This window comes from Helicoverpa armigera, chromosome 25, assembly GCF_030705265.1.
Source record: "Helicoverpa armigera isolate CAAS_96S chromosome 25, ASM3070526v1, whole genome shotgun sequence".
Taxonomy (NCBI): Eukaryota; Metazoa; Arthropoda; class Insecta; order Lepidoptera; family Noctuidae; genus Helicoverpa; species Helicoverpa armigera.
Genome location: NC_087144.1, coordinates 6,320,450 through 6,331,119, shown reverse-complemented (window position 1 = coordinate 6,331,119; position 10,670 = coordinate 6,320,450). Strand labels below are relative to the sequence as shown.

Below are 10,670 nucleotides of genomic sequence, written 5' to 3'. Positions count from 1 at the left end.
GGACATAGAATACTTACTAAAAGTTTGTAGCAGATTTTGAATGAATATGTATCCCATTAAGATAATGAATGCCAGCAAAGAATGCTGAAACAAAAAAACACACCATATTAGATTTAGTACAATATTTTAGCCAAAATTAAAGATATTCGCGTCGTCGTTTTCGCGTTACACGACTTTGGCTAGCTTTTACTTTGCTTTTGCGCCTACCTCCTTTGATTTGTGGAACTATTTATATTCTTTTAAAACTGACATTTTTTTCTTTATAGTCATGGACCGGTAGATGTTTATTTTTATTGTGCATCTTTCACTTGTCATGTCACTTTGTCAACTCATAGTTATATAAGTTTTATAGATACGTACACACATCTAAAAAAGTTTGAGATCAATAGCATAAGCTCCTATGATTCTTTAAATTTAACTTCTTCAGGAGAAGAATCAATAAAAACTGAATCATTTTGCTCCTTAGCTATGTTGTGTAATACAGCTGTCGCCATTACCACAGTTAAGGTGTGCTCTAATTTAATCCTGAGTTTCTGAGAAAGGCAAGGTAATCTTCCACACATCAAATATCCTTTCCACAGTATTTCTTGTCTTAATTTGGGCTTCATTATATAGCTTTTCTGCGTTTGTAGTTGGGTTTAATATTGGTGTCATTATATACCTACCACAAGGGTAAGCACCATCTCCCAGGAGGTGGCCACCTATCTCATTATTGTCAAGGCGGGCTCGCAAGAATGAGTTGTGATATACCGTACTGGCATGTGCTGATCCGTGCCATCGTGCATCTATATCCCTTATTAATAACTTAGCATCACACACAACTTGCACATTTATGGAGAAGTATCCTTTTCTATTCCTAAATAGCTCTGCTTGATCGCCTCCAGGAGATTGTATAGGTATATGCGTTCCATCTATGCAACCGATTACATTTGGAAATCTGGCCAAACAATAAAATTCTGCCTTTACTTCCCGCAGTTCTCTCGAAGTTGTTGGCATCGTAATATAGGTTCTTGCAAGCTTTGCTATTGCCTTACTTACTTTGTATACCACTCTTGACACAGTGGTTTTGTGCACATTAATGTCATCACCAACAACAATTTGGAACGTCCCTGTAGCGTAAAACCGTAACGCAATCAAAAGTTGTTCCAACACAGACAATGTGCTCTTCCGGAGTGAAACAGGAGCTAGAGTAGGGCTGATGAATTCATTCAGATGTATTACGGTGTTTTTATCAAAACGATATCTCTTTTCAAATTCTACGTTGGTAAAGATTTCGAAAGGATTTCTCCTGTCCCTTATATTCCGTGGCACTGATATATTAGAAATTAATTCAAGCACTTCGAAATCCGATTCAGATGAGCTGCTTGTATTCTTGTATCCATATTATCTATATTCATTATTTCTATTTTTATAAGTAGGCATTAATAATAATTGGGTTCACTGGCTTCTAAAACAGACTCGACACGATGAAAGTGACCTAAAAAGTGGCATTTTTTGACAGCTAAACGTCAAACAAAGTTATGGGACCGATAAACGGCCAAATATGGGCAGTTAAGTTAAACTCAGTTTAAACAGAGTTTATCTTAGCATGCGGTGCTCGGAAACGCAATTGAAGGAGTTATCGAACCAATAACGCTAACGGATAGATAAACTCTCGTTAAGTGGCCCTCAGAAACCGGGTATAAGTAGGTACTTACAAAATTCCGCCTGTTGCTGCTGCTTGATCCATTCACACAGTACACAGATCACTGGTACACAGGTTAATTATAGTTTGATGGGCGCCCAGTAACTCCCTGCAGGGGTTGTTGATTAGTTTGAAAAGTTTATTGCAGTTTAGACATAGTTTTTTTGATTTAATTTTACGACCGTTATGGCGGCCTCGTGTTTTGGGACTCGCGCGAAAGAATTTTTTCATTGACGGTGGCGCCACGTCTCGCTTGGTGAGTGGTAGTTTTAGGAACTAGGAGAGGGAAATGGAAGGAATTAGGGATGCATGCAAGCTCAAACTCAAAAGTAGTATTACAAAAATATTGTTTTAATTTATCTTTATGACTTTCACAATCGAATGGAAAATCAATAATAAATCAGCTATTTTTATTATGATTTTCTTGATATTTATTTTTTTAAAATCTTTTTTCATTAATGGTGGTGATATTTTGAAGTGCAGAGAAGCAATTTTCTAATTGTTTACTTGGATAGCTCAACCATTTTTATTGGCATATTCTTTTATTTTTATGTAAGCGTCGCACAGAAGTATTTGGCTCCAAAAGTCGGACAAAAATATTTTTTTGCGTTTTATAGTATTATTAAAGTATTTCGTTCTATTTAGAGGTATAATAAAAAAAAGACACTATTTTTGACAAATTTTATTTCTAATTTTTATCATCTTCAGTCATTTTCAATACTAATATTGCAAATATCATTTTCTTCCAAAAGATTCATGACATCTGCTGAAAGAGGGCTCTTTCTTTTATGTTTAGCATTCCTCATTCCCGTCAGCAAGGAGTCTGATGTCAAGAGCAACCTATTTAAAACGTCAGTGTTGCAAGCTACTCTTGAAAATTTTCGGGAGTAGTTTAGCCGAAACGCTCGGATGTGCTTATTGCGAGCTTCTGCAGCTTCTTCAGACAGTTGCCCGATTGGCAGAATCGCCTCCTTTATCACGGCTGCCCCATGACTCAACACTTTGTTATGTCGGCGACATTGGGTGAAACTCGTACAAAGAAACGTACAAGTCAGCAGTTTCTTTGCAGTAAATTTCAAATTTTTGGATGTTAATTTTTATCCCGCAGCACATGGTGTCTAGGATGACTTTTAATCGGTAGATTAAATTCTGGTCAATCCCAGTTATTTCTGCAGATTTCTCGTATTCATCGAAAAATCGCCTGTTGGTATTCCCGCCATTCGTGTTTCCAAAATTAGCCTTTGGTATATCTACTAATAATCCTAGTTGTTCACGAAACTTGGTTTGGATTGCTTTTTTTCGGGTCTCCACTAGTTTCTTCTCTTCGGCAGTCAGGCGAGCCCTCCACTTCATGGCTGGCAATTTATAAGCTACATGCAATATGCTCTCAAAAAATCTTATTCGAGTGTGCAGCAAAGATAGACCAAATCGCATGTTTTCTGTATTGCAGGGTCTTTCTTTTGTAAGGTCGTTGAAATCAGAGGATGTGGCGCCACATATGTAACATCTCATGGTTGACTTTGTATGGGTTGCTGCGTTACATACTTTGCCATCCACCATGGTGAAAACTATACTAGTCAAAACAAAATAAGGGCCACCATGTTTTTTTAGTATTCTTATTAAGTTATTAAGTTTGGGGGTGGGAAAATTATTGAATTTAATTAATTGATTAATTTTGAATGTAATTAACTTAAAATTAATGTTTGGAATAAAAAACAATGTTAATTTTTTAAATAAAATAATCATTTTTTCTTAAAATTATGCATGACAAAAAAGGGTTTTCTTAAAAAAGTAAGTTTTTTTTTACTTTTATCAATACCGTGTATGGCCTCCCCTCTTCTGAACACATTCTTGAAGTCTGGATGGCATACTCTCAACCAGGTGTCGCACCGTTTCTTCTGGAATTTGTTCCCAGCTGGTTTTGAGCACATTAATGAGTTGTGCTTCGTTGTGCACAGACTGATTTGTGTTCCGAACGCTTCTTTTCAACAACTCCCACATGTGCTCAATTGGGTTAAGGTCCGGACTGTTGGCGGGCCACGGTAACACCTGTATACCAGCTTCGTCTAGAGCTTCCCTGGTGGCTCTAGCTGTATGAGCGCGGGCATTATCGTGCATTAATTTGAATTCCGCACCAATTCTTTGTGCGAATGGCACCACATAGGGTCTTATGACCTGCTCAATGTATCGCTGAGCCGTTACTGTGCCTTCATTGAGAATTACAAGCTCTGTTCTACCAGAAAGTGAAATTCCCCCCCACACCATTACATTAGGACCCCCAAATCTGTCACTTTCATGGATGCAAGCATCTGAAAATCGCTCACCTTCTCGTCTCCAAACCCTAATACGACGATCATCACTGAAAAATTTCACTTTGGACTCGTCTGTGAATAATACCGTGCTCCAATCACTCATGTCCCATTGCTGGTACTGCCTTGCGAATGATAATCGGTTTGCACGATGCGCACTTGTCAATGGAATGCGTACTACGCGCCTCCTAGAGAATTGTTGATCTTCATGCAACCGATTTCTGATCGTTTGGTCACTAACGCGGGTACCCGTCGCCTGCCGCAAGCGGTTTTGTAAGGAGCGAGCGGTAACGAATCGCTCTCTGCGGGCAGTCAGGCGTATATAACGATCTTCCTGTGATGTGGTTGCTCGAATCCTTCCTGATCCTCGTCTCCTGGTGACACTCCCAGTCTCTTGAAATCGAATCCAAGCATTCTGGATCGCACGTCGTGAAAAACCTAGCTGCAGAGCTACAGAATCAAGTAGTAATCAACGCAACAACATGCGCGCACACGCCACCCGATCCCTGACTGCCAGATCAACGTGTCGCCGGTGGTGGGGGTAAACACGCCACCCGACGCACCGCTCGCAGTGTGTTTCTAGTGCAGACCCGACGCCACGCGTCATTTGTTCGAGAACTTTCTTTGATTTTGCGCGCGGATTTGGGGCCCAAACGTCGGAAATGCCCGACGAAGTTCCACCGGCTATCGTTGACGAGTCCTAGGTACTTCATCGCCCTCTCGACGCCGATGGGAACCCCAACCGTGACTTAGGAGCCTGAAGGTGGCGCGTTCCGAAGCCCATGAAAGCACGTGGCCTCGGATTTGTGCAAGGTCACCTCCAGGCCCAGCAGCTAGATCCTCTCGATGACCGTCGCAACACCGCGCGACATTATGTCGGCCGCCTCCTGGTGCGACCTCCCCTGTGCCAGAACTAGCGTGTCGTCAGCGTGGTTTGCTACGCTGCACGAAATAGGGAGGTCGGCGCGCAGCACCCAGTCGTAGCCGATGTTCCACAAGAGCGGCCCCAGAACCGACCCCTGCGGAACACCGCACGACATCTCTCGCCGGGCGAAATCTTATCTTAAAGATCGATTAATGACATTTGGTTAGCTTCGATGATTCTAAAACTTCCGTAGTTTTATAGAATAAAGAAAGAAAAAACGTTTATTTCTAATAAATTCTATTTACATACAAAAAAAAAAACGATTTTGCCGTTGTTTAATTAATAAAAAGTCTATAAAGTCTGTAGTATTCTTTGGAACAATATGGTCAACCCATTCAGTGTAGTTAAAGTGAGTGATTTTTTTAGTTGTACCACTCACTGAATCACTTATTTGCAAAGACGTTGTGATGTAACATCTAGTGTATGAAATTTTCTCGGTTGTAATTACAAATCTGCCGAATACCTTTTTATCTCCTTCAATAGAGCTCCAATATTGAAAACACTTTTCTCTTTCATTCTCTTTGATACTGGTGAGCATAATTATGAATCGAGTCTGATGAATCCACACCATATACCAAAAGTCATAGCACGTATTTTCCAGTGGAGCTTGAGTGCATATAAACTTTCGTGGCATGTCGTATCCGTCAACGTAATTGGCATTAATGTAATCTTCCTTGCGGTCATCTTCAGAAAGTATAACTCTGCTGTTATCAGAACATGGGATATTTAAATATCGATTTTTTGACTCATTTTCCTGCTTTGTAGATGCCACAAATGTATGCGGTTTTGTATCACTTATAATATCATTATATTCTTTTCGAATCTGATTCTTTACAGTTGGAGATAATTGGCGATTAGTATTTTTTTGAGATTTCAAAATTTTTCGATATTTTAAATCCATTATAAAAGGTAATAGTACTGTAATTACACTATCTGCACGTACGACTAATAGGTTGTGGAGTAACACACTAATTGAATATGATACTGTACAGTAGAATTTAGAGGAGTTTTTCCTCTTTAGAAATAATTATATGCTTTATGTACGAGTTCTACGATTGACGTATTTACTGCGAAATGTTACTATTGTCCCAAATGTGAGGATTCAACCCGTTCAAATTATGGTTAATTTTCACATCTTGTTAGATGAACGGGGGGCGCTGGAGACCTCAGGTATGTTAGATCGAGTAATTTGCAATCCAAAAATCTGATGAAATTCTTAATTATTTAATACTTTTACTTCAAGAGCACACTATTAATATTGCAAAAAAAAAACTAAATAAATATTTTAGTTTTAGTCATAAACCCCTTTTCCTTTTAAAAATGCAGGCATTGATTAAAAAATTCATAACTTTCGAGCTAATTGAGATATTTGAATGATTAAAATAGCAAAGAAAAGTTTAAAAATTGTATTTTTATGGAGTAAATTATAGACTTGAGAGCAATGAAAGAAATGCTTCAGTTTGCAGGGTTAAATAGTGCATTTTTCATGGACGAAATCTAACGGAGTAATAAAAAATTAAATATATTTTTATGTTTACATTCCTTATATTTATTGAAAAATAATTGAACACGTTACAGAATATGAACAATATGTCCATGCCTTAAATTACCACATTTTGTCGCCATAAACAATCTTCACAGCAGACGGAGAAGTATCTTTTTTTTCGGAGTAGATGAATTACCCTTAACGTTCGTTCTCAAGGATCTGGGAACGCGGTTTAGTGCTTAGTATTTTAACCTTCTACATTTTTTTACAGATGGAACACGCTTATATATTTTATTTGGATTCTAAGAAATGAAACAAAAAAAATAACTCTGGTCTCCAGTGACCCACGTTAACCAAACCGGGTTAATAAGCCTACTGTATTACGCATATTTTCTACGTTATATAGACGGAAAATAACTACAGTATATAAACTCAATTGCCTTAAATGGATGAATTAATTAATATGTATTCCTACGTGAAACCGCAACTTTTGGATAATAATTATTTATTTATTATTTGCATGCATTCGCAGTTTCTACGAACGGATTAATATTCCAGAAACTATTTTTGAATGACGACACTAAATAGAAATAATTTTTAATAAATAAAATTATTCTTGACCTGTATCTTTATGTAGTCTTAATTGTCATTGAATTCATATTGATGATAACTACATTTATAATGTTCCAATCTCAACAAACGATAATGAATCTCTGGTTATCTCCGAGAGTTTCCACTAAATTAGAACACCATTATGTCATCCTCAATATATTTTGTACACGACCTGTGAATTTCAGACAAATAGGAGTTTATCATCTTAGAAAACGTCCTTGTTAGCAAAGTTTGTCTAATCACGAAGCAATCCAAAGTTGAACTGACTCAAAAGTTAAAAAATAAAGTCTTAAAATAGGGTAAATTCAAGTGGTTAAACAAAACTAACACATTCTACCCACTTAAAAAAAGATGCAAGTGGTATTGTCGCATTAGTGTTTGTTAACACTTTAGTGAACACCACAAAAAGAATTAGCCACTTAGGATCGCTTTAAAATTATAAAATTGAGAGAGACTTCAAAATAATCAAGTGGCCCTTATTTTGTTTTGACTAGTATATTATGACTGTCTTGTTGGCATTATAAGATAGTTACTTAAACTTTTGATACATTATGGGAAAACATCAGACGGAACAATATTCTCTCATTCAATTATCAGTCAATATTAGAAAACGGTAGCTGAAATGTACTACCTAATTCAATGGTATTAGGAGATTAAGCATTTCCACTTAAAAAATATATAATGAAGCCATATCCTCGAACCCAAGGAACTCAACAAAACAATGCATATGATGCAAGGCAACTTAATAAAATGCAGTCTTCGAGGTATATTTCTTCCTTTTCCGGTCAAAATAGTAGGAGGGCCTGGACGTAACTGATGCTCAGGGTTCTTGATCCTATATTGCAGAGTAGCCCGCGGCACTTGATAAGTCTTTGCTGCCAATTTCTTGCTCAATCCTTGACAACTTGCAAAGATTTATTTTTCAGGCGAACACCAAACCTGTTCAGAAGACTGGTTGCTATTTGAAAATCTTGCATCATATGCGGCACAGTCGTATTAAAATAATGTTGCCGTAATAATTTAAAATAACCATTAACAACCTCTACCTCACCTACAAATTGTAACACATCTACTATTTGCTTGCTCTGTAGTCAGTTACTGTTCACCTTTTAAAAGGGGGTCTGGCATGTATGCTCTGTAATTACAGTCTTCTAACAGGCTGATAGAGTCTCTGAAACCCCTATCTAAAATAAAAATGTCATTCGGTTGGAGGATACAATCTGAGAGGAGAATTTTCATTTCTAAATAGAGATGTCATGATCTCAGCATCCGATGTGGTGGCCTTGTATGGACCAAAACAGTCAACAATGTAACCATCGCATGATACAATCAAAAATGGTTTCAGTAGATTTCTATACTTATGCAATGAGTAAGTATCCTTTTGAAACATGTAATTTGAGGTTTTGTTTATACATACAGTAGTGTGCGAATTAATGTGAACACGTGTTAAAATTTTTAAAAATTAGTATTTATTCGTTAAAACAAAGAAATTAAAAAAAAAGAATATAATTTGAATGGGGTTAGTAAGAAATATGTCCTCCTTTGGCTTTAACCTTTTCACCGCCACGCCATATCGGTATTCCTATGCCCTGTACGCCAAGCCCGAAAATCTTAATTAAATATCTACTAAAAAATACATAAAAGTAATGATTTAATAGGTTTATTTTGTATTTTTCTGCGACCTGTTTTTTGTCGAGTATAGCCGTCGTTGGCGCACAGGGCACGCTTGCTCATGTCGGCTATAGCCGACATTGGCGTTCAAAAGGTTAATGACTTCTGCAACGCGTTTTGGCATAGAATCAACCAGTTTTGATGGAATTTTATAATCATTAGGGTTTACAGGGATGATGTCATAGTACTGGTACATAGATGAGGTCATAGGTTGTTGCCCCCTACGGTATGTAGGTTAGGCTTCCGGTTCCAGATGTTTATACTTAGGTACTATTACAACCTCAGTTACCATATATAGAATTATATCATATTAGGGTCCCATCATCCTCCGAACCTTTTCCCAATCATGTTGGGGTCGGCTTCCAGTACCATATATAGATAGTAGGTGGTTTCAGTTACCATATATAGAATTATATCATATTAGGGTCATGTTACAACATTATTCTTAGAACTATTTTATCTTATACCTATTACAATACATTCTACGTAGTAATTTCAGAAGCCATCTATGAAATAAAAACAACAATTATGCCTTAGTAATTTTAATTAATTACAATTTTTTACATTAAATGTTCAAAGTTCCTATCTCTGAGCATAATGCACAATCTGCACCGCCTAATAAAATTCGCGCGTAATCGGCGGAATGCACCTCTGTTTGTTTTGAATCTGTAACTTAGCAAACTCGAGTTTTTGTCGTAGTTCTTGTTCGGTGTTATTCTCTCCTTGATACACTATTTCTTTAAAATAGCCCCAAACAAAAAAGTCTATGGGGTTAAGGTCGGGCGACCGGGGTGGCCATGCAATAGGTCCACCTCGACTAATCCACCGGTTACGGAAACGCTCGTTCAAATGTCCTCGAACTGCTCTATCGTAATGAGGTGGGGCGCCGTCTTGTTGCAACCGATGCATTTCTGCCACTCTATCTTCAGGAATCTCAGCTTTGTTCAGTATTTGGTTCAAATTATTTTGTAAAAAATGCAAATGCTCAGCACCATTCAGCCTTGGTGGCATTTCTTGCAGTATAAGCTACTGGTCAGTTATTCCAGTCCACATGTTTATACCAAACAGGTGCTGGAATCTATCATTTCTGATTATACGATGATTTCACTCTGGAGTAGAAGTGTAAATTGTGGATGTTAGAAATTCCCATTCTTCTAAAATTTGACTCATCAGTTTGAAGAATCCAACGATTTGAAGAAATTTGAAGAACTGCGGATCCTCTCTGTGTCTTCTAAGCATTTCTCTGCAAAACCTCACTCTAGGCTCATAGTCAGCTGGCAGTAAAGCTTGCACCCTTTGCACGTGGTAAGCGTGACAATTATTTTTTTTAATGATAAGCTGGACCGTTGACCGTGGTATCCCGAGATTTCGTGATATTTGGCGTTGGCTAATACCAGGGTCCAATCTTAACTGTCTCAGTATATTATGCTCTTCATTGTTAAATCGTACTACTGGTCTACCTGTTCTAGCAGCATGCTCCCCGGGTAAGGTTCACTCCATGTACGCATTATGGACGCGCATAAAGACCCTGTAGTCCGGGAAACGGTTTCGGTTAGAGTAGCGTTGTCGATATTCTCTGGCCGCAACCGTCGCAAAAACCATAGAGGTAATGCATTTCTGCATACTCCCGTTGGGTGTATGCTCTCCTCGCAGCAGCCATCTTAATTTTTTTCTTTCACATTCAATAACTTAACTCTTTTTGTAAATATTTTCTGTCGCGTGTTGTTTAATTAAATTCAATAAATCACATTTTCTTAAAGACGTATCAAATTCAACATTGTGTCTTTGCAGCCTGGTCTGCATGATGGCTTTTGTGGATGTCATTGTAGGCTTTTTGTCGTCTTGTACCGAGTGGTATGCGGCATTATCCATATTTAAAAGGCCAGAAAATGAGAAGACAGTTCTTGAGAATAATCACGTTTATTATCACTTAACACAACAATCAGTATAATAATTATCACGGTAACACGGAATACAGTATAA

General features: G+C 37.7%; 1 pseudogene; it reads right to left on the bottom strand.

Moving 5' to 3' along the window:
- Window positions 1-398: 398 nt before the first annotated feature.
- On the bottom strand, window positions 399-4,099 carry LOC110382834 (putative nuclease HARBI1; annotated as a pseudogene).
- Between the last annotated feature and the right edge of the window lie 6,571 nt (window positions 4,100-10,670).